At 35.4% G+C, this 18,958-nt stretch overlaps 1 protein-coding gene across 9 annotated transcripts in view; it reads left to right on the top strand.

Moving 5' to 3' along the window:
• pros (homeobox protein prospero) overlaps window positions 1–18,958 on the top strand; it is a 101,690-nt gene that overhangs the window by 40,278 nt on the left and 42,454 nt on the right. Inside the window, exon 1 of one of the 9 annotated variants that reach the window (XM_088030842.1) lies at window positions 12,575–12,660. The exons of 2 other annotated variants lie outside the window; for them this stretch is intronic. The gene's annotated coding sequence lies outside the window, so the exon portion shown is untranslated. Of the gene's footprint in view, window positions 1–12,574; window positions 12,661–12,748; window positions 13,016–13,322; window positions 13,749–14,318; window positions 14,525–15,908; window positions 15,928–18,958 lie in introns of those variants that run through there. 6 more of the 9 variants (XM_088030860.1, XM_088030894.1, XM_088030834.1 and 3 more) reach the window with 6 other exon arrangements.

The raw sequence follows: 18,958 nt of genomic DNA, 5'->3' as shown, positions 1-18,958 counted from the left end.
ATTTAGTAAGTCATTTTTAATATTATCCACCATTAAATGCGACATTATCGGCAAACAAAGCCTGTCTTAATGTATAATACATGCACGTCCAGATAAAATCAGAAGGTGGTAGTCCGAAGGGAGTTTTTCTGATCTATATTTGAACCCTTTCCCTTGGCGTTCATATTTTGGATAAGAATCCATTTCGTGTATCAGACAATGAACTAGTTTTCGTCCCTTCTGGTTTTATCAGATAAGTGAATACTTAATAGGCTAGTTCCGAGCTGCTCCCCCGGGACGACATTCCGTTTGATTGCTCGTTTGAAAAATACGTTTTTTGCAATTAAGGAAACAATGCTTAAGACGGAATCGACGATTTCCGGGTACAAATTAGTGAAGTCAAGGATATTAGTTACAATCATAAAAGATCCGTCAGGCACCTGTTGATGAGTCTTAAGGGTTTCGTTTAAGACGGCGGACGGGATCGTTAGTTTTTTCTGGCGGTAATTAGAGAACGAAACAGCAGTCATCAATTTTCTTGTCCGGGCAATATTTACAGCAAACATGACTGACACAAATAGATATTATTAAGCTGACCCGAAAGTACGTATTGTTGGTTTATTAAAGATTCATGGACCTTGAGGTCAAATATTGTCGTGTAATTGTAGATATCTCTTTCTGCAATTACACGACTACATGTACTTTATATTTCTGGATATATCAGCTTGGAGATCTCACATGAAAGCTTTAACGCCGAAGACGAAACACGCACGTGATTGTCTTTGTGGTGGACAGATAATTTGACACATTTTCGCCGCTTTCGGATTTGCCCGGATTCGCCTAAAAATGCGTGGAATCCCTCTAGTGATAAATTGATTAATTTAAGCTCAATCCCGAACATGTGTAAGCTTGCGTTTGTCACAAATTTGGAAATAAAATTTAAAAAACCGTGAAAAGTATTTGAAAAGTTCGCCGTTTTCGTCATTATCATGAAACATTGTCGATCCGTGCTTACAATAATTCGCCATGCAAAAACTGGCAGTTTTGTCCAACATTGAAAATCAATATTGTACAAATTAGAGCCCAAATTAGCGTTTCACTTTGATACTGTACCGCTGCAGTTTTTAATTTACTACCGAGCCAAAAATTGATGTCGTAAAGAACGGAGATAATAAAACTGTCAGAGCTCCGGAGGTAATTATCATTTCTATTTTATTAAGTAGTTTTTTCAGTGATAACGATGAATTACCCCACTTTAAGTAGAATTCACGGTTCGATAAAGATGTCGTTAAGAGATTTTATAGCCATAAATATTTTAACCACAATCATATGTTTCCGTAGCGCTATATTCACTTCCGTAACTCGTTATTTGTCGAAACATTTGTGACGAAACATACTCTGTTTATTTAAGGTAAAACATCTAAAAGTTATGACGAAACTTCCATTTTCAAAATGACACCCAACGAATTTTTATAAGTTGACTGAATTCGTTGTCACATGCGAATAAATATTTGATTAAATTTGGATAATCCGACTAAAAGAGATTTGAGAATCCAAAAATTGATCATATTTGACCAAATTCATTGTTAAATGCGGATAAATACTATTTGATAAAATTTGGATAATCAGACTACGAGAGTTTTCTGAACCCTAAAATTGATCATATTTGACCAGATTGACTAAATTTGAATAATCGGAGTAAAAACAAATTATAAAGCCTAAAATTGATCATAATTTCTGTTATTTGCAAATAAATATTTAATTAAATTTGGATAATCCGACTGATAGAGATTTGAGAAGCCTAAAATTGATTAAATGTGACCAAACTGGATGTCATATGCAAATAAATAAATAATGCGACCAAAAGAGATTTGAAAAGCCTAAAAATAATCATATTTGTCAAATTGACTGTTAATGCCAATAAATATTTGATTAAATTTGAATAATCCGACTAAGAGAGTTTGCTGATTTCTAAAATTGATCATATTTGACCAAATTGGCTGTCAGATGCGAATAAATATTTGACTAAATTTGGATAATCGGTTTAGAAAAGATTTGAAAAGCCTAAAATTGATCACGTTTGACTAAATTCGCTGTTAAATGAGAATACATATTTAATTAAATTTGGATAATCCGACTAAAAGAGTTTTATAGGGCCTAAAATTGGTCATATTTGACTAAATTCGGTGTTAAATGCGAATAAATATTCGACTAAATTTGAATAATCCGCTTAAAAGGTATTTGACTAAATTCATTGTTAAATGCGAATAAATATTTGATTAAATTTAGATAATCCGACTAAAAGAGTTTGCTGATTTCTAAAATTGATCATATTTGACCAAATTGGATGTCAGATGCGAACAAATATTTGACTTAATTTCCGCCTAAAAAAGATTTGAGACGCCTAAAATCGATCATATTTGACTAAATTCATTGTTAAATGCGAATAGATTTTTAATTAAATTTGGATAATCCGCCTAAAAGAGTTTGCTGATTTCTAAAATTAATCATATTTTACCAAATTGGTTGTCAGATGCGAATAAATATTTGACTAAATTAGGATAATCGAACCAATTCAGCGATTATTGCGTTTCCAGGAGGTGAATTTCTGCATTTTCACTTACTTAATTATCGGCGGTGTTATAAGATGGAGTAATGGCCAACATTGTTTTAATTAAGTAAAGGGAGTATGCAAATCAGTTAGTCATTTGATGTTACCGAGATAGGAATCTTAGACACTTCCCTGGCACAATAGTGGTTTGAAACTTACGAGCATCGTCTTTTCGAAGCTCCCTTGTATTCACACACGAAGGCCGTTTTATCTGATCTATCAACTTGATGAGAATTTCGGGGTTTCTATGTCCATTTCTGGGGACAAAAAACTACTTTGTGCGTAATTTGCCTTTTCAGGAAAAACCAATTCTATTACTATATTTTTATTGCAACATTTTGCTAAATTTGGATGGAACAATGGAAACAAAATAATTAGATATTTTCCGGGGAAAATCCGGATTTTCCATATGCGCTTATTGTAAAGTGGAAAATGGTTTGGCCAGGTTTCGTTGTTCATAGGGATCTTCCAAGGGAAAACCATGAGTTCCATTCGCCAAAAAATAAACTAGTAAGTAATAATTTTGTTTGTACCACTGTCGATTGAATCGAAGCGTTCATTTGACACTCTTTGTGGCGCACAGTTTGTTGACACGACCCGCATGACAGTTACCAACCTATTTTAAAACTAAAGAGCCTCTTTGATGGCGACTTGACTTAACTATTGACAGTTGACAGCTAACAGTTTTGCCAACTTTGAGAGAAATGCTCTCCCAGTTCCCTCCTAGCGAGCTCCTTCGGCCAACCTCGCGCAATTCCAGTAATTTCTTGGATATGTCGGCCGCACCTAATCGAAAATGAAATGAGGTGAATTCATTAAAAGACCGCAGTAGTTAGTTTACTTTGTATCACGCTAAGGGACCCACACCCGCCTGGAGAGAGCCACCGCTCCTAGAGACATCTCACGGGAGCCGCACCTCATCTACGTAGTGTCCGCAGTGCTAATTTACTTACATTCTCGTCGTTTGCTATCAGTCGCCTCATCTGCACCACGCTACACCTCCACATATAAAAAAAAAGTTATTTATGAGGCCGGCGGCATTGGGAATTGTGTAGAATGTACAAGTAACGGAGCACGTGCTGCGTTACGGTAGAGAGCTTACGGCATCCGTTCCGTCACGCTTGGAAAAGCTCCGTCTTAAGACGGAAACTAAGACGTGTGCTGGCGACGCTTTGAAGTCCGATTTATTATTTAATCAAATGAATTTAATGAAATTCGATTATAATTGTATTAGGTTTCTCGTCCGAATAATCACTTATAATAACTTGTAGTAACGCTCTAGCGTGGCCCAAATCCGCGCATATTTCTAAGGAAAAAAAATCAAAAAATAAAGCAATTCAAATATACCGCCACATTCTTGCCAACCCTGGCACAACTATATCTCTAGGCGGCAGCCATACTTCATTATGTTTAAAGCATAAAGCCCTATTTAGCTAAAATTGCAACGTCTCCAATTGGGGCAGATATGTTGGGATGGGAGGGAAGTGATTATTCGGACGAGAAACCTAATACAATTATAATCGAATTTCATTAAATTCATTTGATTAAATAATTGTATGGCGGTTTCTCGTCCTCTAATCACTTATAATAACTTGTAGATGTTTAAAGCTGCGTTGCGATTTTTCCCTTAGACAATCATCAAAAAATAAAACTATTTAGTGATGTGTGGAAGAATACGTGAATACGATTAAAGGATTTACTAAAAAATTAGTGATGCTACCCTTATTAATTATGCTCCTTCCAAAGGTGGTATGTACCTTGTACAGGTCAATTATAAAACCCTTCGAAGGACAAGGATTGTTAACCAGCGGTCTTCCAAATTACATCTATGGAAATTCCCTGTCTTTTAACAACTAAGTTAGTTGTATGTCTTGCAAAATGAGAATATTTCTCAGTATCAATACCAGCTGCAGAGAAAGAGTACTCTTGATCCATCTACTGATGTTTTGACTAGTTGCCTTCCTGAGGTTTATCTGAGTACCTAAGAATGAATATTCAATACCTCCATGAATGAAATCTTGTAACGTAGTAAAATGGACGCTACGAGTGAGTTTTCATCTTCTTAAAAAAAAAGAGAAGCTGTAACAGGGGTGAATATCCGCTTGTGAGCTAGTGTTTAATGCATTTAAAATCTTGATTTTATCCTCTCCATTTTGGTAACAAAAAATTTGCACCCTATGAGCAGTACCCAAAAGTCAGTGTTTACCTCGCTTGTAGGACAAATTAATGAAACAATTTAAGATTTTAGAATTAAAACCAAAAATAAGATATATTGAAGCACTGGAGAAAAGCTGCATCCATACGTCTTCATATTTGAACTTTCCTGTTCTCAACTTACAGATCCTTTAGGTACATATATTATTAAGAGGGGATAATGACAGACAATCTGGTATAACCAAACAAAGCAACGTGCTGATCTGTGACATCGTAACTATTGTTTTGGAAATAAAAACATTTTGTAGGAAAGACAAGCATGACTTCATTCTCCTTCTTCTTTTCACGATAGTCCTACCACCAATTGTGTGTGTTGATCTGTAATCGATACTAAATAACAAGGTTTACTTCAGCATCAAAACCATGCTTGTAACGGCCAGTTGGGAACCACTAATATGCCTTCAGCTTGGTCGGTAAAGATCTATTTAGGGTAAGAAAAAATTTGTCCAAGTTACTGTAAATAAATGCATCTATCGCTAAGGAATTTAAATCTCTTAGCCACGAAAAATATGTATCATATTGGTATTTAAAATTGAACACAAACTGATCCAAAAACCTGTACAATCTGATTAAAAATTGTATAATTTGGTTTCCATCGAGATCATTCAAGGATCGAGATCAGCGAAAACATTTCGTTAGAAGAAATGTACAAAGCATCCAACCATCTTCCTATGCTCGCAAAATTGGCAATCCTTCTTGTTAGCCTGAAAAGTTGTGAATTCCCCTTCAATTTATGTAAGAGAAGACTGTTGTGTTGTCCTTTCTCAATGAAAAACATTACCTCATTACAGCTTCGTAAATTTTGACGAAGCACTTGGTACCTAAATAACTGTCAAAAGTTCAAGATCATTGTTGTAAAGGGTTTTTGGTTCATTGCTGAGCCTCAGCGACATTATTGTTTCTATTTTGGAGTTCCTAACTGTGGAAATTCCACAAGACAAAAAAAAAAAAAACCATTCATATATCCTCAGTTTATACCTGCAAACTTCTAAAAACCAGATTCTGTAACCAGCAGTCGGTACGAACAGTTTGGTCACTGCGTCGTCACCCTAGCTGTCAGTAGAAATAAAACACATTGTAAGCAGTCTTTTCTCAATACAATATACGAAAGAGATCGTACTTTTTAACATAGAACTCCACCAGCCATAATGCCCGACCTGAGCTGGATGCATCGTACTTTCAATTTCCAGTGATTCATTTCGTATTGAATTATATGCTTTTGCAATATTCGAGTGCCACCCTTCAAGATCCTGTGAACTGCTTTAGCAATCAACATATTGGAGTTATATTTTCTGAGGACTTGGTGAAAAATAAGTAAATTCCCCTTGAAAAATTTGCACATAGAGCTATCCGTATTTTACTGCTGGATATGCTGATACCAAAAGTGCTAACCAATAAGTAAATGTCCCAACAGTACATGTGAAGTGTCGTTGAAAACATCAAATCTTCTTGGAGATTTTAGTTTTCTTGTCGTCAAGTAAAAGAATAAGGATGTTGATAGTATCAAAAAAGACGACCTAAAAATTTGTCTTGGAAGAGAAGTGGATTACTTTTGTCTCTGTTTGTAATGAAACCAAGTTCCTCTAATAGAGTTGTTGTTAGTATCGGATTGGATGAACACTGTGTGTGAGTATCTCCAAGTATCCTATCGGGGTAACATCTAAATAGATGATACAGAGGATGCCTTTGTTTCCTAGCCAAGTTGCAACGAGTTTCATTATTTTAGTAAAAAACCAGTAGAGCTGAGTTCAGCTCAAAATCAACCAGCCAAATTCATACAGTATATCCTGAAACCAAAATCTGAAAGATACTTTCGGTGTCCACTACGAACGGAAACAACAAAATAGGTTAATTTTGCCATAAAATTACTTCGCTTCATGGACTTGATTCTGTACGATCGTCCTCCATTATAAATGAAAAGAATCAACAATGTTTATCAGCTCTCTAGGGTTCAGTATGAACCGATTACTGTCACAGGGCTTTTCTACTAAGAAGTGGTAGTTTGGGGTGAGGTTCCATAATCAGATTGTCCCCTTGCGAATTAAATCGTCAATGGCCTTGAAATTCCTATGTGTTTTGTTGGAGAGACTAGTGATTGAAGAACCAGATTGTTATGGAGTTTTAAGAAAGGGAATTTTTAACCCTTAATCCATCAGAAATGACCAAGTGATTGGTAATTTGTTTCCATTTCTGAAGAGTGCTGTGGCACCTACAACGAATATACTTACGGTATATTTCCGTCTTGTACCGCGACTCTCTCGTTCAATACGACGAGGCTCTCCGGTTTAACGATGCCCATGGCTGTCTCCTTAGGTTCGCTTACTCCCCCCCCTTTTCTTTGAACAAACCTAGCTGGAAACCTTGGTTGAGAGACACCCTGAACGTTTGGAGTGCTAGCTCCATAGCCTTGGCCACTTTGATACGTTCTCATAGACCTGAACAAAAAAACTTGGTTTGATGGAAGCTACAACGGCGCTGAAGAGGCATAAGCCTAAAGCGACGCTTTCAACAGTATGTAATACATCTTTGTCTGTATTGTTTACTTTGACTTGTACATCTGTTGAATAAAATACATTTTAGTACTACTGTTACAACCTGTCCTACAGATGTTGAAGGGTAAGTAAGTAAGCTTTGCCGCCGTTCGACGGATAATTTCGACAGGGGTCAGTTAGTAAAGACATGAGTCTACATGGTTCATGGTACTCATAGTTTCCTTCCTTATATTGTAATTGTTGTCATCGTTTTTTCCTGAAAAACGGTTACCTTTTCCAACTGGTTTTGGAAACCTGCAAAAGTCAAATCCTGGCGTGGTTTGTTAGCGGATGACAGCAATTAGTTGTTGGCAGATGACAGCAGGACGTTCTGAACCAACTTACGGGGCTTTGAGGACTGAGCAATTTGTTCAAGTGGCTATTTTGGACATAATTGTCTCCCTAGGACCATAGGACCCGTTTTACTGAAGATTGATGCAGTTGAAATTCTTAAAGCTGGGGACGTAATGGGTCCTCTCCAAGAGTGTTCAGGATTTCCGGCCCCAGCAACTCGACAGTTTTATTTCCAATCTTGAGAAACTGGAGTTAATTGATGCCACTTTAACACTATCCACGAATTTGGGGTGAAAGAGGTTTGCCACGTGGATAGTGCGGGGTTCTGGGGTTTGTACTCTGCAAGAGCTTTACCCGTATGTGACTGGGATCGCCACGCGAACCCCCTAAAACCCACGATGTTGAGGTTCTGGATGGCCCCGTTCATCTAACCTCAATTCCCGGGTTTTCAAGCGCTTTGCAAAATTCCTGCGGGAAACATGCTCATCCTCTGAGTCGGAGGTGACTCTATGCTGTTTATGTTTGTCCATTTTTGCTTCTAAAGCTACAAAAAAACGAATTAATACCTGAATATAGTGACAAACACACTTGCGGTTTGGGCGCGCAAAACGTAATGAAGTATGGCTGCCGCCTAGAGATATAGTTGTGCCAGGGTTGGCAAGAATGTGGCGGTATATTTGAATTGCTTTATTTTTTGATTTTTTTTCCTTAGAAATATGCGCGGATTTGGGCCACGCTAGAGCGTTACTACAAGTTATTATAAGTGATTAGAGGACGAGAAACCGCCATACAATAGGCAAAAAGTCGGTTTAACAATCTGGACGCAGTCAATAAATGTAACAATTTTATTCCCCGATCCGATAATAAATAAAACTGTTAATAGTTTTCTACATCCAATTTATAATTAAACCAATGTATACATTCAATACTACTCTAATTTTCTCTAAATACATCCAATGCAAAAATACTCAAAGTTTAATTAACTTTAAAACAACTTAAATTATTAAAAATATTGAGCTACACGTACCTATAACATCAAAAACAAATTATTCCACCTATTTTACCTAGTTTATTCAATATAAAATAAAAATTTAATCATCGCGGAACAATTTTTTTTTATTCATTTATTTCAATTTCGTTCTCGAGGTGGAAATGCAAGTTCGGTATGTCTCCAACAGACCATAAGGGCACGCGTCCTATCGTAATCACTGAAGGAGAACACCTCAACGGTCTCGTGTCTTATTATGTGTGGTAATTCACAAAGGGCTGTCTCAAAACAAGTCATATGGCAATTTAAAATTAGCCGTTAAAAAGTGGGGGGAGGCTTAAGATGGGCTTTAAAAAATTAAAAGACAAAAGCATTTTGCTTGGGACCTTTGCTCCTGCATGTCGTGTCTTTAGTTTTTTTTAATAGTTTTTGTGCAATATTTTGTGATTTTAGTGGGAATTTTTAAATTGCTAGAAAGGGCACGTCTGGAATTTCAGTGGTAAGATTTTAAATTCTTCATTTGCGAATTCTTTATATCTAAAATTAGGAAGTTCTTGGAAATTTATTTAGTTTGTTGTTTAGTTGCGTTTCCCAGAATTTAATTTTTAGTTTTCTGCAATTTTGCATTTTTTTTAAATCTCGCAGAATTAAAAATGAAAAAGTTTAAATCTTATGACAACCGAAAATGTTGTTCAATTCGTAACCCAAAATAAAAAAAAATATTCAAAATATTTGAAAAATTGAGCTTAAAGACATTTAAAAACAAAAAAATTTCCGGTGTATGAATTATAAACAAAATGTTCTTTTAATGTAAAAATTTCTAATAAAAAAGAGACTGAAATAATAAAAAATAAATGTCTAGTTCATCTGTCGCAACTTCCGGCATTTGGATATTTTTTAATCTTCAAAAATTTGGCCTTCTCCCGAGTGCCCAAAAATTGAAACGGCCATAACTAAATTAGTTACGTACGGTTAAAATACGTCCAGTTTTGGATTCTACGCAAAATTCTGCGTAAAATGAGCTATAATAACGCAAGTTTGCTCCAACAATAAGCGATGTTATTGACCTCAGAAATTTGACATACATTTAGTCATGCAATTTTATTCGACAATATTAAATTTTTAATTTTCGAAAAATTTAAGCACGAATTCTTAAGTAAAAAATCGCGAGAAAAACGATGGTAAAAACGCTTTCTTAAAATCTTTAGTAGTTTCGGAGATATAGAGCTTTGAAATTTTTTTAACTCAAAATGCAATATCCGATACTTTGATTGGTCATAACTCAGTTATTTAGGCATAGATTTAGGCAATACTTTAAGATTGCTCCATAAATAAGCGAGATATCGACCGAGTCTGAATTTGAGACCGAAAGGCATCTTACTTCTACATTGAAAAAAATGAAAATTTCGCATTCGAACTACCTAAGACCGATTTCTAAGCTAAAAAATTGCGAGATAAACGATTTCGAAAAGGGTTTTTTTTTTATATTTGTCAATAATTCCGGAGATATAGAGCAAAATCGTTTTCGAACCTCCAAAATTTTGGGCCTCTGGCGACAACCTAAAATTTCAAACGCCTCTAACTCACTTATTTGTTGACGTAGGAGAAAAATAAGAGTTTTTTTGGATTCAACGCAAAATTCTGAGTAAAATGAGCCCATATAGCTCAAATTTGCTTAACAAATAAACGAGATATCGACCGAAATAAATTTTCAGAGGGTTTTTTTAGTGTCACTTTCAAGAAACTGTTTCGGAGCGAAAACGACTTTTAGTACCTTTGAGTTATGAGTTACATCACTCGAAAGAGCAACTCGAGATCTACGAACAGGCCAAATCTCAGATCGATAGGGCACGTAGTTTACAAGGGGCGATCAACAAACCAAAAATTGAAAAATTTTTATCGATTGAGTCGGAATTTTTTTTCGCGAAAAAATCAATTGATGAGTTTTGGGTATTTGAGGGCGAATTCTAAAGGAAAATGACCCGAAAAAAAACATGGCGCCAACCGTTTCTTCGTATTTGTAGTATTTTCGGAAATATTTAACTTTAAAAATTTGAAAAATCAAAATTAACTTTAATTGGCCAAAACTTAGTTATTTGTGGTCGGATATAAATTTCGAGCTCAGATTTGAAATTTGCGTAAAATTCTGCGTAAAATGAGCTTCAAGCAGAAATTTGAAATTGTCATGATTTTTTCGACAAAATGAAAAGTTTGACTTTCGGAAAATTGAAATCTTAATTAAAAAATTGCGAGAAAAACGATTGAGAAAACTGTATCTTTCCATATCTCGTATTTTCTGAGACACGGCTGAAAATTTTTGGACGTCTAAAAGATGAAAAAAAATTTATAGAATCCTGGGAATTAAAAAAATTTAAAGAATTAAAAGAAAGGAAGGATATAAAAAATTTGAAGCATCTAAAATACAAAATTCAACAGGATTTGACGACAGTATTAAAAAGATCTGAAGAATCAGACGAAGATCCTGAAGCACCTAAATAATCGAAAAGTCGAAAAAGTTGAGAAAAATTAAATGGAGATGTGAAGAAAGTTGAAAAACTTCCATATAAAAAATCTGGACGAGTCATAAAAAAATTCTAATTTGAAAAATACAAAGAACAAGAATTGAAATCAACGCGCAGATTTGAAGAGCCGTTGTGCAAAACGAGCAACATTCACCCGATAAACGCCAAAGACTGTAACAAATCACATTAAAATGTCATTAGTCGGATTTCACCGTGACAAGTCATCAAGTTAAGGACTGGCACACAATCGACTGCGCGTTAATCAAACGAGACTTTGACATTGGTTTAAACAGTGCAAAAATCTTAACATTAAAACTGATTCTAAAGACTATTTAAAATTGAAAGGTTTTGTATAAAAATTGTTCCATAATTTCGCCGATAATTTTAATTAAAACTCTGTGCAAAATAAATACCTTCACGCCTTAATCAGTTCGGCGTTTAATTGGAATAAAATAAATGAGACGTGAAAAATCTAAACAGATGTAATTTGTGTTATCGACTTTTAACAATATTAATGGAATACATTAAGAAAATTAGGGTAAAATTGAAAAATTAAAATCTGTCACCGTACGGTCCGAGATGATTAATTAAATTTGATTTGTTTGCCAACAAAACAATTATCTCGCGCGGTGGAAAAAAGCGCGATTAACTAGCAAATGTAAATAATAAATAAATTACCACGACGATATGAATAAAATCAATAGGAAATAAAAAATTGCCCAATATATTTGTGCATGATTAATAAAAAAAGTTCAATTTTTATACCACTCAATGAACACAATGTAAAACCGTAAAATGTATTAATAGGTGTCATTACGCTACCCATTCAAAAAGTGGAACTGGGAAAAAAGTGCAACTTTTTTATTTTTTAACTGCACAACTCTGGACACCTGTTGTTGCCTGCTATTGATGGAAATCAATATTTCGTCTCAGTTAACATATGCACTAGTTCAAGCGGACGTTGCATTCCGATGCACCCCCATAAAACAAAGAGCCAAATCTTGTCTTGAAAATTAATTGAATTATTTCGGGCCCAGATGGCCATGCGTCTGGTAAATCGTTGCGAAGAAATACGGGATGACCACACTGGACACTAAATTCTCCCACAATACACCCCACTAAAACACCCCAATAAACTGGTAGAAAATCGTCTTCGGGGGCACTAAAGACTTTCGTTTCAAGACGCCGAAAATCTTTCTTTTTCTTTATTTTTCATTGAAGGAAGTTTCCAAGATTGAGTTTTCTTGTCCGGTTTTTTTTTTATTTTTTCGAAAGTGGATGGAATTCGTCGTGTATTCGCCTTCCGCTGCACGCTTTAAAGTTGTGCCGGCGTCCGCAGGACTTGAGAGGGAGCCACCGCTCGGCATCCTTGGCGTCGCGACGCTGCTCATGCGTCCCCCCACTCCTTGATAATGCCTGATAGTGTGCTAGAAGACGGGCATTCATTGCTATGTATCCCAAGTGTCATGATTCCTATATTAAGTGTTCGCGCCTTTTTAAACTTTAAGAACAAATTATAAGGTAAGAGCACAATCTTAATTTTTTTCTTTGACAGACGTCCCTCGTTCTTGAATTTCCCTCTGTAGTCCTGAAACAACATCTTCATTTTGCAAGTGAAAGTGAAACTAACAGCGTGCCGGGAAAGAGTGGCTAAAAAAAGTGGAAATAAAAAAAGGGTTGAATTAATAAAAATGTGAAAATGCGGTAATTAAATTATTGGCTTTTCTCGTCAATGTTGGTCTATAAAATAAAAATGAATAAACAAATAGGACTGTGGCTGTAATGGATTAAAAGTGTTGGATTTCGGCGATTTTTTTTGAATTGGGTAAAATTGTGAGATGTGACAAGTTGGAAATTAGAATGAAAGTCTGGTAGAGTAAGTACGAAAAGTGTCCGTCGATTGCAGCCCTCCCATCTCCTGCCCCAGCATTTTCCAATAGTCAATCTATCCTCCGTTTAAATGAAAGTTATCGAACCATGCTTCTTTTCTCTCCCATTTTTTGTGTTTATCGAGCTCCCGCAACAATGCCCTGCTATCTGCAGGGTCGTTTTTTTGCACGTGAGCGGACTCCGGCTCGACTCCGGGCGCGAGCCGCGTTCCGGAGCGTTAATAAACAATGAAACCGAGAGTCGTCCTTTAAAAATCTTAGTAGCTACTTAAAAATACGACTTAATTAGGGCTTCCCCTCCGGGGGCGTGTCGACTCGGGGGGTGGGGATGGCAGACGTCGGCGCGCGTCGTTCCCCTGCGACGTCTTGTGTCAGTCGTCGGCAGGCCTCCTGCAACGGCGCCGTCTTTCCCCAAAGGAGCGCCTTAAACCCATGTCTTAGCTAGACGCCTTCACTCCTTCGGTATCCTTCGTGGCGTAAGGACACGTTCAGAGTCCTGCGCAGGATAACTAACAACTTTGCCGACGCTCAACTCTATTCGGACTTTAACTCCGGGACTGACTCGACTTATCACTATTCCTTAACACTTGTGTTTGTGCTTCTGAAGCGGCCTTCTTCGGGAGAGTGCGACGCGAGACTTTTACCCAAACTTCGTTTCTTCAACATGGACTTTAACATTTTGTGATGAATTTTGTTATGGATTATATTATGTAGTTTAAGGTAATACTTTGCATGGTTGTTGCAAGTGCAGTGGCGCGGACTAAATCCTGCAAAACTTAAACACTATTAAACAAACTTAACTCAACTTTTAAATTAACTAAGTCTTTTTGCTGCTATCTCGTCAATGCCCGTCTGCGAACTGACCAAGAACCCCTTCGGCCCGGTTCACTACATAAAGAAAACACCCTAATAACGTCCGTTATAGTATAAAAGAACAGGAATATAATGAAAGGGGGTAGTTTCTTTTATTCTCAACCCCCCTGGAAACCTGTTCAAAATAAATTCGCGAAGACCGGTTCCGAGCGTCGACTCAAAATTCTCGCTCAAGTTCTGCAATTACCGGAAACCGGTTCCAAGTCCTAATATTTTAAAATTCCGAAATATTTCTATTCATAACGGGCGAGTTTGCAAAACCGGTTGAAGTTCAAAATTTTTGCTCCGGTTCGGATTTAGACAAATTTCTGAATTTTTGAAATTTTTGATTTCACGTCAAAACTTTTTATCTTAGAAATAGCTTGAAAGCTTTTATGCTATAATTCGTTTTAACTAATAAAATTTGCAACCGACTCGACCGCTCTTGCAGTTTTTCCTGCTGCCCGGAAATAATTTCATCATTTTTGGACGCAACTTTTCGAGATCTCGTTTTAGCTGTAAAAACTCGAAATAATTTTAGCGGCTAAGCAAAGTTTAAAAAAATGTGAATTTTCCTGCTGTAACCTGAATTTGTAACGCGCTCTAAAAGAAATTGTTCGGTTCAAGTGGCTGCTAATGAACTGGTCAGTATAAGTATTTTCCTGCTGTAGTCATAAACGAATTTTCTGGATTTTTTTCGTAATTTTTGAAAGTGAAACCTGCTGCAACATTTCGGGCAATCAGATCTGTGAGGATTTAATGGGGGCTAAATAATTTATATCCGTAAAACACCTGTCAAAACTTATTAAAATTGCAGAAATTTAATTAAAAATAAATGAGTGTATTTGTTATAAATTTTTTGTTAATGACAAAAAACGACACATTTGAAATTAATTGTTTTGTGTGTTTCTCGTCATATTTTAACTAGTTTTAAAATTGTGAAAATGCATCTGAGGGCGTCTTTAGATTCTGACGCAGTGTCAAATAATTTATGCGGCTATTTCGAGGTGGTCAATAATGAGTCAAAATGGTCTAAAAAATTAGGCAACTGAATATACACACATGTCGTCTGGTGCGCGGCGAATGACCTTGCAAAAGAAAAGCCCCAATGAAATAAAACGAAAATAAACACGCCGCTAATAAAAACCAAATAAAATAAAATGTTATTAAAACACGGAAAAATCGGAAAATGAGAAGCGAGCCAAACGAATAATATTCTGTCGAAATTAACTTTGATTTCATGGGCCGCTAAAAATTTAATTGGGCAACCAATATCGGAGTTAATTATTAAATAGAATATCTGTATCAATTACATTAATATTCACGCATATTTGACACTGACCTACCTCGTTTGTAGTACAATTAAGCAAATGTAAATAATAGTTTTTATGTAGAGGAGCGCGAAAAATCGCTCCTCCGTGGAAATTCATAATGTTTGAATTAAAGTGGTAATTAATCGACTCCCCTACTCCACGTTAATGTATTTTGGTTTATAACTGGCGATATCAATCGACATTGAGCATCAATGACACCCCCACCCTCTGTACATAATTTGGTCACTAGTTTACACATTATGGTTAATTGCGGTCAACCACACAATTGTTCATTAAATGTTACGCGTCAGTACACGTGCATGACACGTGTAGTGTGAAATACAAACACCTTTGTACGACTCAAACGGCTGTTCTTGTGCAATTTTCCTCTCCTTCCCCTACGTTGTGTGAAGTGTGTTGCCTAAGCGGACGGTTGCATTTTTGGTTGTCTACGTTAACAGCGTTTGATTTATCCGGGGAAAAATGGGGTTTTAACTGGATGCGTGTATGGGCTGTATGAATTTCTCACGTGGCATTAGTTGCAATTACCGGTGAACATATCCGGTGCGGAAATAGCCCGCACCCGATATATACGCAAGCGCACGCAATACTATCACCACTTACTGTTCAGACTTACCACCCGCTAATTGCTAATGTACATATTGCATTTACAACTATATCACACGACAGATTAGTTATTTCGGCGCGTGGACTCCGGGCAGGATTTATCTCAGGTAAAGAAGTCGCATGCTTTTTTATCGATTCGGGAATAACAAAATTACAATAAAAACAAAAACATAAAGGAAAGTTTTTATTGCTTCAGATGATCCAAGACCATTAATAACCAGGCAACCATCATTACACCTATAATAGCTTCACGCAACAAAGCATACCCACACAATAAATACTTTCGATAATAAAACTAGTTAAGAACAAGATTGTAACAGAAACCATAAAAAACGCTAATCGTCTTGAGGTTCGATTATCTCTGCTTGTTATTATTCTTTTGTGTTTTGCGAAAAATTCACTTCAAAATTTGAGACACTGGAGGAATGGATGATTGAAATTTTTACCCACGCAATGAATGCGATTAATCAAAACGAATTGTTTTTAGATTGACGTGATTTTAATAGGACGAGTATAGATTTTTTCCGGGTGTGTTTGAAAGTTGGATCAAAATTTTTCAAGGGCTGTTGGGGGGATTTACATCCTTTGAGGTTCGTTGGCTTTATCTAATTTTTATTCTTCGAACTTCGAAAAAATGGAAACCAATTTTGCAACCAATTTTGCAGTTAGGATAATTGTTTTTGGAAATATGCTGCATAGGTTTTTATTTATTTATTTTTAATCGGTTTCAAACATGCATCGGAATTTTGCAGATAATTTATGAATTTTTTCATCGATTGTCCGTTGTAATAAATCATTGAAAAGATTGAGATCTTGTTCTTCCGGCACGCTATTAAACGTTTTGCTGTCTTGATGCTCCGGGAAAAGTCGCGTAAAGGTAATTTCAAAAGTGGCTGGAGCTTTTAAATTCTTTATAGAAATTATTGTTCATACATTTTTTGGAAGCTGCAAAATTTTACATAACGAATATTTTTATTTATAAATATATTATATTTATGACGAATTAGGAAATAGATTTTATCCTTTAAAATTGGAAAAATTTAGTTTCTTTTAGTTTTTTTTTAGATTCTTATCAACAATGGCGATAAACGCATTTTTTTATCTGTCGAAATTCCGGAGATACCAAGCATCGAAATTTCCAGAAAAATGTTCACCGAAATGAATTTACATAAAAATTGAATTTTTGAGTTAGAGTTATGTAAAATCGGTTTTTTATGACCAAGAGGACGAGAAAAACACTTCAGGGTTTTCAAACAGGGTTTGTAAATTCTGATTTTAATCAATAAAAGGACGAGAAAAACAATCGCGAAAACCGCGTCTGCCTATCTGTCGAAACTCAGGAAACACGGAGCATCGAAAATTCCGGAAAAAATGTTCTAATCAATAAATTTACATAAAAAAAATTTGAATTAGAGTTGTGTAAAACCTTTGTTCTATCAACAAAAAGACGAAAAACCATAGCGAAAGTTGAGTCTTTCTATCTGTCGAAATTCTGGAGGTATGGAACTACGAAAATTCCGGAAAAACTGTTCACCTAAATAAATTAAATGAAATGATTGAATTTTTTTGATTAGAGTTATATAAAACCGGATTTTTATTAACAAAAGGGCGAGAAAATCAATGGCGAAAACCGCCTCTATCTATCTGCCGAAATTCCGAAAACACAGAGCATCGAAAACTCCGGAAAAATGTCTACTGAAATAAATTTACACAAAAAATTGAATTTTTTAATTAGAGTTGTGTAAAACCAGTTTTTTATTAACACAAGAACGAGAAAACCAATTGCAAAAATTGCGTTCTTCTATGGTCAAAATTCCGGAGATATGGAGCTACGAATGAATATACCGCAAAAAATGTTCTTCTTAATAAATTTTGATTAAAAACTAAATTTTTAATGAGTTGTGTAAAACCGGAAATTAATCAACAAATGGACTAGAAAAACAATGGTGAAAACAGCGTCTTTCTAGCTGTCGAAATTCCCGAAACACAGAGCATCGAAAATTCCGGATAAAATGTCCACTGAAATGAATTTACACAAAAAATTGAATTTTTTAATTAGAATTGTGAAAAAACGGTTTTTTATCATCAAATGGACAAGAAAACTAATGGCAAAAATTGCGTCTTTTTATCTGTCGAAATTCCGGAGATATGAAATTATCGAAATTCCGGAAAAAATGTTCTAATCAATAAATTTACATAAAAAATTGAATTTTTGAACTAGAGTTGTATAAAACCGGATTCTTATCAACAAATGGACTAGAAAAATAATGTCTAAAACACGTTTTTCTATCTGTCGAAATTCCGGAAATACGGAGCATGAAAAATTCTGGAAAAAATGTCACCCTAATAAATTTACACCAAAAACCGAAACAAGTGAATTTTAGAATTCTTTAGATTCTTATCAACAAAAGAGCGAGAAAAGCAGTAACGAAAACCGCATCCTTCTATTTATCGTTGTTCCGGAGTTCCGGGATATGTAAAACCGGACTCTTATTAGCAAGAAAAGTAGTCGTACTATTTTATGTTTATGTTTATCTTATTTAGATTCTTCAAGCATTTTAGGTATTTAGAATCAGTTAGACTTTTTTTATCTCTTGTAATCTTCATAACTAAACGTTGACATAAAATTTTCTAAACTATAAAAACGTAAATTTAGTAACAAATTAATATCACTATGAATTATGAATGACATATTAAGAGTGTCCATTTAACTGGCAAAAATCAGCGGGCAAATATCGGTAATTTTGCCAGTTCCCTAAAGCAATTCACATTACAGGTTGATTTACCTAACAAATGTGTTTTGTTGTGCATGTAAAAATTAAAATATGTATCGACGCTAATAACAAATAATTTGTTTAAAAATGCCAAATTGTTGTTCGATTTCTAAAAACCGCTGATTACACATAACTCCCAAAAAAATTATATTAGAACCGCAATACCGGCAGATCTAGGCTTAATTTAAATTTGTAATGCATATCAACCGGCCATGACACCCGACAAGCTAGAAACAATTATAAAAGTTATGAATTTAATATTGTACGAAATATCCAAAATCCTGTCCAATTTGTCACGTTTTAATTCGAAACTAACATATATTTGAATTGTGTGCTGATGTCGGTCGTTTTCGTTCTTAGATTT

This window comes from Gnatocerus cornutus, chromosome 1 (assembly GCF_029298725.1).
Source record: "Gnatocerus cornutus isolate USDA-ARS CGAHR chromosome 1, icGnaCorn1.1, whole genome shotgun sequence".
NCBI lineage: Eukaryota > Metazoa > Arthropoda > Insecta > Coleoptera > Tenebrionidae > Gnatocerus > Gnatocerus cornutus.
This window is presented reverse-complemented; position numbering and strand designations above follow the sequence as displayed.